Here is an 8,843-nt window from a genome sequence, read left to right on the forward strand (position 1 = left end):
CCCATGGGGGAATAAAAGCTCAGCAGTGAGACACCACCACACACCCGCTGGAACGTCGAAAGTTAGGAAGACCAACGTCACAGGTCATCAAAGATGAGGAGCAACTCTAATTCCCACACACGGGTGGTGGTCGCGCACAACCTCGTGGGAAAAAAGAGCTTGCAGGTTTTTTCAAAGCATTTTATTTATTTTTGAGAGACAGGGAGACAGAGGGTGAGCAGGGGAGGGTCAGAGAGAGAGGGAGACACGGAATCGGAAGCAGGCTCCAGGCTCTGAGCCGTCAGCACAGAGCCCGACGTGGGGCTCGAACCCACAAACCGTGAGATCATGACCTGAGCCGGAGTCAGACGCTCAACCGACTGAGCCCCCCGGGCGCCCCTGCAGTTGTTTTATTTTTTCTAACACGAAGCCTACGCTTACCTTATGATCAGCAATGCAACTCCTAGTTATTTATCCACGAGAAGTAAAAATGTGTATCTACAAAGAGACTTGCAGAAGAACATTCCTAGCAGCTTGATTGATTATATCCCCCAACCTGGGGACAGACCAAGTCCAGGTGTCTGTCCTTCAACAGGAGGGCGGGTACATCGGGAGGAGACAACCCAGCAACGAAAAGGAAGCGGCTACTGACACAGGCATCAACATGGATGAATCTCAAAAATATTTTGCCTTACATTGTAAAAGAAATCCTCAAGAGGACACTGTGTTATTCCATGCTTATGAACTTCAAAATTCGTTTTAATGTTTATTTATCTTTGAGAGAGAGACAGGGTGCGAGCAGGGGAGGGGCAGGGAGAGAGGGAGACACAGAATCTGAAACAGGCTCCAGGCTCCAAGCTGTCAGCACAGAGCCCGACACGGGGCTCGAACCCACAAACCGTGAGATCATGACCTGAGCCGAAGTCGGACGCTTAACCGACTGAGCCGCCCAGGCGCCCCCATATAAACTACTTTAATAGGCAAAACTAACATGCCATGAAAAGTGCTGGGGCAGCACGGAAGTTTCTGTCTCGTGCCCAGGAAACACGGCCAGACCAGCACTCCATGCCGAGAAAGCGGATCCGAGGACTAACAACACTCGCACAACCTGAACCACAGGACTGAGCCGGCTCGGCGGGGAGAGAGGCGCCCCGGAGGGCAGGGATCTGTTCTGCAGGTGGGGGGAGGGGAGGACGGGAAAGCACCCCCCCCCGCAAGGCAGCCGGAGAGACAGTGGAAGCGGCGGCGTGGACTGAACCAAACAGGGAGAAAGGGGAGGGTTCAGTTCCCGTAGAGGCCGCCCACGGGGCGCGCAGGGTCTGAGTCCCGGCTCGTACCTGGCGGAGCTCCCGCGCGGACCATGACTCCCCGGAGCAGAGTGGAGGCTGGGTCTCGGTGGCCCGGAGAGGTGGTCCCGGCCCAGAGGCCCCGAGGCACAGGCGCAGCCGATCCCGGGAACCCCCGCATTCGGGGCACCGGGGCAAGGCCGTCAAGGCGGAGCCTGGAGACGCAAGGGTGACGTGATTTTCCGGCGTCCGTGACACGCGGCTACCACACGGTCGCGTGAGCTCCTGGGGGGGGGCGGGGGCGGTGCCGCAGCCTCTGGGTATCGGAAGCATGGAGGCCTGGGAGCAACCCTGGGAGCGGCATCCCGCGGCCATTGTTGGGGGAGACCCTCCCTCAGAGGGCAACCCCGTCAACGTCGCAGTCCCTCAGAAGTGAAGCGTCGGGAAACACAGCCACATCCGAGGTAAAACTCAGGAGGGAGGTGCAGCTTGGCAACTCGATGGCTCTGTCACCAACAGTGTAAAAACGGGGAGCGGATGGAGCCCGGGGATGAGGGATGGTGCGCGATTGCTGATCCGAAGACCAGAGACCGGATACCAGGGTGACGCCATTTTCACTCCTCCCGCGCATGTGCAGACACACCTACTAGCGCCCAAACACTCCAGCCCGGTAGGCTAAGCAGCGCCATCTCGTGGAGAATGGAGCCGTTACACTAACTCCTGCCCAACTGAGCCAACCTTGCCCTTCAGGAACACAAGACTCTCTACCTGCTTACTTTACAACCTATAAAGTGCTTCATAGGCTGACTTCTAGGGGGGAAATAATAATTTCAATCGTATTTCAGTCCATTAGCTAGTCCATCTGTTCAATTTTTTTCTTTTTCATTTCTTTTCTTTCTCTTGAATACAGAAAGAGAAAAAATTATATTTTTTCAATTTTTAAAAAAATTTTTAATTTTTTACTATATTTTTTACTTTTTTGTATATTTTTTAAATTATACTTTATTTCCATCATTTCATTTCATTCTATTTCATTGTATTCATTTTTTAAAAATCTTCAAACATTTTCCTTTTTTTTTCTTTTTCCCCTTTTTTCTCTGTCAAGCCTCTTTCAACACCCAGACCAAAACACAGCTAGGATCTAGTATCATTTTTTAGAGTTTTGTGTATGTGTATGTAATTTTTTAATTTTTTAATTTTAATTGTTTTTTCTTTTAATGTTTTTGCCTCATTAATTCCTTTTCTTCCTTCAAAATGAAAAAATGAAAAAATTCACCCCTAAAGAAAGAGCAGGAAGAAATGACAGCTAGGGTATTAAACAACATATATACAATGAAGATGTCTGAACCAGAATTTAGAATCACAATAATATTAATACTAGCTGAGGTCAAAAATAGATTAGAATCTCTGCAGAGATTTAAAAAAGTAAAATCTAGTCAAGATGAAATTTAGAAAATGCTATCACTGAGCTGCAATCTTGAATGGATGCCATGGTGGCAAGGATGGATGAAGCAGAGCAGCAAATCAGTGATATAGAGGATAAACATTTGGAGAATAATGAGGCAGGATAAAAGACAGAGACTAAGGCAAAAGAGCATGGTTTAAGAATTCGAGAAATCAGTGACTCATTAAAAATGAACAACTTCAGAATCACAGGGGTCCCAGAAGATGAAGGGAGACAAAGGGGGTAGTAGGGGTATGTGAGCAAATCATAGCAGAAAACTTTCCTCACCTGGGGAAAGACACATCAAAATCCAGGAAGCACAGAGGACTCCCATTAGATTCAACAAAAACTGACAATCAACAAGGCATATTATAGTCAATTCACAAAATACTAGGCAAGGAAAGAATCATGAAAAGAGCAAGGGGAAAAAAAAAATTCTCAACCTACAAGGGAAGACAGATCAGGTTTGCAGCAGACGTATCCACAGAAACTTGGCAAGCCAGAAAGGAGTGGTAGGATATATTCAAAGTGCTGAATCAGAAAAATATGCAGCCAAGAATTCTTTATCCAGGAAGGTTGTCATTCAAAATAGAAGGCAAGATTAAAAATCTCCCAGATGAACAAAAATTAAAGGAGTTCACGACCACTAAACCAGCCCTGCAAGAAATATTAAGGGGGGACTATCTGAAGGGAGAAAAGATTAAATAAATAAATAAATAAATAAATAAATACCCAAAGCAACAAAGGCTGGAAAAGACCAGAGAACACCACCAGACACTCTAACTCTACCAGAAACATAACGGCAATAAAGTAACGTGTTTCAGTGGACTAAGTGCTCCAGTCAAAATACATAGGGTAACAGAATGGACAAGAGAAGGTGATCCATCTGTATGCTGTTTACAAGAGACCCACTTTAGACCTAAAGACATCTTCAGATTGAAAGTAAGGGGATGGAGGACCATCTATCATGCTAATGGTTGACAAAAGAAACCCAGAATAGCCATACTTACATCAGATAATCTAGACTTTAAAGACTGTAACAAGATGAAGAAGGCCGTTGTATCATAATTAATGGGTCTATCCACCAAGAGGACTTACCAATTGTGAACATTTATACTCCCAATGTGGAAGCACCCAAATGTATAAATCAATTAATCACAAACATAAAGAAACTCATTGATAATAATACCATAATAGTGGGGAATTTCAACACCCTTCTATGGCAATGGACAGATCATTTAAACAGAAAGTCAACAAGGAAACAATGGCTTTGAATGACACACTGGACCAGATGGACTTAACAGATCTAATCAGAACATTTCATCCTAAAGCAGGAGAAAGATATTCTTCGCCAGGGCACATGGAACGTTCTCCAGAATAGATCACATTCTGGGACACAAATCAGCCCTCAACAAGTACAAAAGGATCGAGATCATATCATGGATATTGTCAGATCATAATGCTATGAAACTCAAAATCAACCATAAGAAAAACATTGGAAAGGTAAAAAATACTTGGAGACTGATGAACATCCTACTAAAGAATGAATAGACTAACCAAGAAATTAAAGAGGAAATTAAAAGGTACTTGGGAGCCAATGACAATGACACCACAGCCCCAAACCTCTGGGACACAGCAATGGCAGTGTTAGGAGGAAAGTAGATAGCAAGCCAGGCCTTCCTAAAGAAGGAAGAAAGGTCTCAGATACACAACCTAACCTTACACCTTAAAGAGCTGGAAAAAGAATAACAAATAAAATCCCAAACCAGCAGAAGACAGGAAATAATAAATATTAGAGCAGAAATCAATGCTATCGAAACCCAAAAGACAATAGAACAGATCAATGAAACCAGAAGCTGGTTCTTTGGGTTTATTTTATTTTATTTTATTTTTATTTTTAATACAGAGAGAGACAGAGCATGAGAGGGGGAGGGGCAGAGAGAGAAGGAGACACAGAACAGGAAGCAGGCTCCAGGCTCTGAGCTAGCTGTCAGCACAGAACCCAACGTGGGGCTCGAACCCACAAACGTGAGATCTGACCTGAGCCGAAGCCGGAGGCTTAACCGACTGAGCCACCCAGGCACCCCGGGAAGCTGGTTCTTTGAAAGAATTAACAAAACTGACTAACCACTAGCCAGTGGATCAAAAAGAAAAAGGAAAGAACTCAAATAAATAAAATCAAGAATGAAAGAGGAGAGATCACAACAAACAAAGCAGAAATAAAAACAACAATAAGAGAATATTATGAACAGTTATACTCCAATAAAATCGGCAATCAGGAAGAAATGGACAAATTCCTAGAAACATAAACTACCAAAACTGAAGCAGGAAGAAATAGAAAATTTGAACAGACCCATAACCAGTAAAGAAATTGAATTAGTAATAAAAAATCTCTCCCCTCTCCCCCCAAAAAAAGAGTCCAGGGCCAGATGGCTTTCCAGGGGAATTCTACCAAACACTTAATGAAGAGTTAACACTATTCTCTTGAAGCTGTCCCAAACAATAGAAATGGAAGGAAAACTTCCAAACTCTTTCTATGAAGTCAGCATTACCTTGATTCCAAAACCAAAGACCTCACTAAAAAGGAGAACTATAGACCAATTTCCCTGATGAACATGGATCCAAAAATCCTCAAGATAGTAGCCAACTGGATCCAACAATACATTAAAAATATTATTCACCACGACCAAGTGGGATTTATACCTGGGATGCAGGGCTGGTTCAATATCCACAAGACAATCAATGTGATTCATCACATCAATAAAAGACAAGAACCACATGATCTTCTCAATAGATTCAGAGAAAACATTTGACAAAATACAGCATTGTTTCTTGATAGAAACCCTCAAGAAAGTAGGGATAGACGGAGCATACCTCAAGATCATGAAAGCCATAGATGAAAGACCCAATGCTAATATCATCTTCAATGGGGAACTACTGAGAGCTTTTCCCCTAAAGACAGGAACAAGACAAGGATGTCTACTCTCACCACTGTTATTCCACATAGTATTGGAAGTCTTAGCCTCAGCAATCAGACAACACAAAGAAATAAAAGGCATCTAAATCAGCCAGGAGGAGGTCAAACTTTCAATCTTAGCAGATGACATGATATGGAAAACCCAAAAGATTCCACCAAAAAGCTGCTAGAACTGATCCATGAACTCAGCAAAGTCACAGGATACAAAATCAATGCACAGAAATTGGTTACATTCCTATATAACAACAATGAAGCAACAGAAAGAGAAATCAAGGAGTCTATCCCATTTACAATTGCACCAAAACCCATAAAATATCTAGGAATAAATCTAACCAAAGAGGTGAAAAATCTATACACTGAAAACTACAGAAAGGTTATGAAAGAAATTGAAGAAGACACAAAAAATGGAAAAATATTCCATGCTCCTGGATAGGAAGAACAAATATTGTTAAAATGTCAATACTTCCCAAAGCAATCTACATATTCAATGCAATCCCTAGCAAAATAACACCAGCATTCTTCACAGAGCTAAAACAATCCTAACTAAAATGTGTATGGAATAAGAAAATGCCCTGAATACCCAAAACAATCTTGAAAAAGAAAACCAAAGCTGGAGGAATCACACTTCCGGACTTTAAGCTGTATTACAAAGCTGTAATCATCAAGACAGTATGGCACCGGCCCAAAATCAGACACTCAGATCAATTGAACAGAATAGAGAACCCAGAAATGGACCCACAGGCGTATGGCCAACTAATCTTTGACAAAGCAGGAAAGAATATCCATGGAATAAAGACAGTCTCTTTAGCAAGTGGTGCTGGGAAAACTGGACAGGCAGAAAAATGAACCTGGACCACTTTCTTACACCATACACAAAAGGAAACTTAAAATGGACGAAAGACCTAAACATAAGACAAGAAGCCATCCAAATCCTTGAGGAGAAAGCAGGCAAAAACCTCCTCTTTGACTCTGGCTGGAGCAACTTCTTACTCAACACGTCTTCAGAGGCAAGGGAAATAAATGCAAAAATGAACTATTGGGACCTCATCAAAATAAAAATGTTTGCACAGCTAAGGAAACAATCAGCAAAACTAAAAAGCAACTGACAGAATGGGAGAAGATATTTGCAAATGACATATCACATAAAGGGTTCGTACCCAAAATCTATAAAAAACTTCCCAAAATCAACCCCACAAAAACCAAATAATCCAGTGAAGAAATGGGCAAAAGACATGAATAGACACTTCTCCAAAGAAGAAATCCAGATGGCCAACTAACACATGAAAAAATGCTCAACATCGCTCCTCATCAGGGAAATACAAATCAAAACCTCAAAGAGATACCACCTCACACCTGTCCAAACGGCTAACATCCTCACACCTGCCAGAATGGCTAACATTAACAACGCAGGCAGCAACAGATGTTGGTGAGGGTGTGAAGAAAGAGGATCTCTTTTGCACTGCTGGTGGGAATGCACATTGGTGCAGCCGCTCTGGAAAATGGTATGTAGATTCCTCAAAAAATTAGAAGTTGAACTACCCTACGACCCAGCAATTGCACTACTAGGTATTTATCCAAGGGATACAGGGGTGCTGTTTTGAAGGGGCACATGCACCCCAATGTTTACAGCAGTGCTATCGACAATAGCCAAAGTATGTCCATTGATGGATGAATGGATAAAAAAGATGTGGTGTATATATATATATGGAGTATTATTTGGCAATCAAAAAGAATGAAATCTTGCCATTTGCAACTACATGGCTGGAACTAGAGGGTATCATGCTAAGCAAAATTAGTCCGAGAAAGACAAATATCACATGACTTCACTCATATAAGGGCTTTAAGACACAGAACAGGTAAACACAAGGGAAGGGAAGCAAAAATAATATAAAAACAGGGAGGGGGGGATAAAGCATAAGAGATACTTAAATATGGAGAACAAAAGAGGGTTACCGGAGGGCGTGTGGGAGGGGGCATGGGCTAAATGGGTGAGGGGCACTAAGGAATCTATTCCTGAAATCACTGTTGCACCATATGCTAACTAATTTGGATGTAAATGTAAAATGAATGAATGAATGAATGAATTTTTAAAAATACAATGAAAAGAGCATAGCAGGGGTAGGATGGGCGTGGACTTCAGTGGGAGGGGCATGAGGAAACTTTCTGGGGTGGCGGTTATGTTCTGTATAGACATGATTTTGGGCTAGACAGGTGTATGCATTTATCAAAACTCATCAAATGATGCCCTTAAGATTTGTGCATTTCATGGCAGGTAAATTTTACTTCCCCAGAAAAGAACCATAAACAAATATTGAACTCTAACGATATCCACGCTGAGGTGTTTAAGGGTGAAGTGCACTGATGACTGCAATTTACTTTGATATGCATCCAGAAACATCCGCTAGATTGATGGCGGATACAAGAGGTGGATAGACAGACAGGTACACGATGAACAAACAGCAAAATGTTAATCGTAGTGTCTAAGTGGCGGGTGTATGGATGTTCACAATACAATTCTTTCAACTCTTCTGCTAGGTTTGAAACCTTTCATAATAACAGCCTAGAGGGAAGAAAAATCTATCCATCGAAAAGCCACCAACCAACCAACTGCCCAAACAACTGATGAATCAGCCAATGATGTGGTGTTTCCCCAGCTTTACTCATCTGGATACTCCCTGCCTATTATTTATTTCATAATTTACCTGAACTCGACTCACTTTTAAAACATGTAGTCTACGTTCACCTCATCCTGAGTAATAATATCTGTGAAGTGATGTGTGACGTATTAGTGATATCTTTTAGAAGACACACAATGCACATTCATATTAACATGTAAACGTTAACCCAGAAGTGTTTGCTCCTATGTCAAGTGTAACATTATGGCACTTCCCCCAAGTGTGCATATCACACTTTAGGAGTTCTGATCTTTGCTGCATGCAGTGGGGAGACTGGAAGCGGAGCACGTGGGCTGTGACCTCAGAGAGCTGTAGCCACAAGCCCCATAAATCTGCAGGAGAATAGGACAGACTCTGTGAAATGCGAGCAAGAGCCTGGGCTGGACACAGAGAGCTGGGAAATGTCTGCAGCAGCCCTCGCCCCCTGGAAGGCAAGGACAAAAATCACTGGTGACACGCGGGTCAATGGCCTGTCTCCTTGC

At 42.8% G+C, this 8,843-nt stretch overlaps 1 long non-coding RNA gene across 1 annotated transcript; it reads left to right on the plus strand.

Moving 5' to 3' along the window:
- Window positions 1-1,550: 1,550 nt before the first annotated feature.
- LOC115271810 lies at window positions 1,551-8,460 on the plus strand. The gene is made up of 2 exons (XR_003900101.1): window positions 1,551-1,729; window positions 8,222-8,460. It is a non-coding gene; the product is annotated as an uncharacterized LOC115271810 (long non-coding RNA).
- Window positions 8,461-8,843: the final 383 nt, after the last annotated feature.

The sequence above is a fragment of the Suricata suricatta genome, chromosome 11 (genome assembly GCF_006229205.1).
Source record: "Suricata suricatta isolate VVHF042 chromosome 11, meerkat_22Aug2017_6uvM2_HiC, whole genome shotgun sequence".
In the NCBI taxonomy this organism is placed as follows: domain Eukaryota; kingdom Metazoa; phylum Chordata; class Mammalia; order Carnivora; family Herpestidae; genus Suricata; species Suricata suricatta.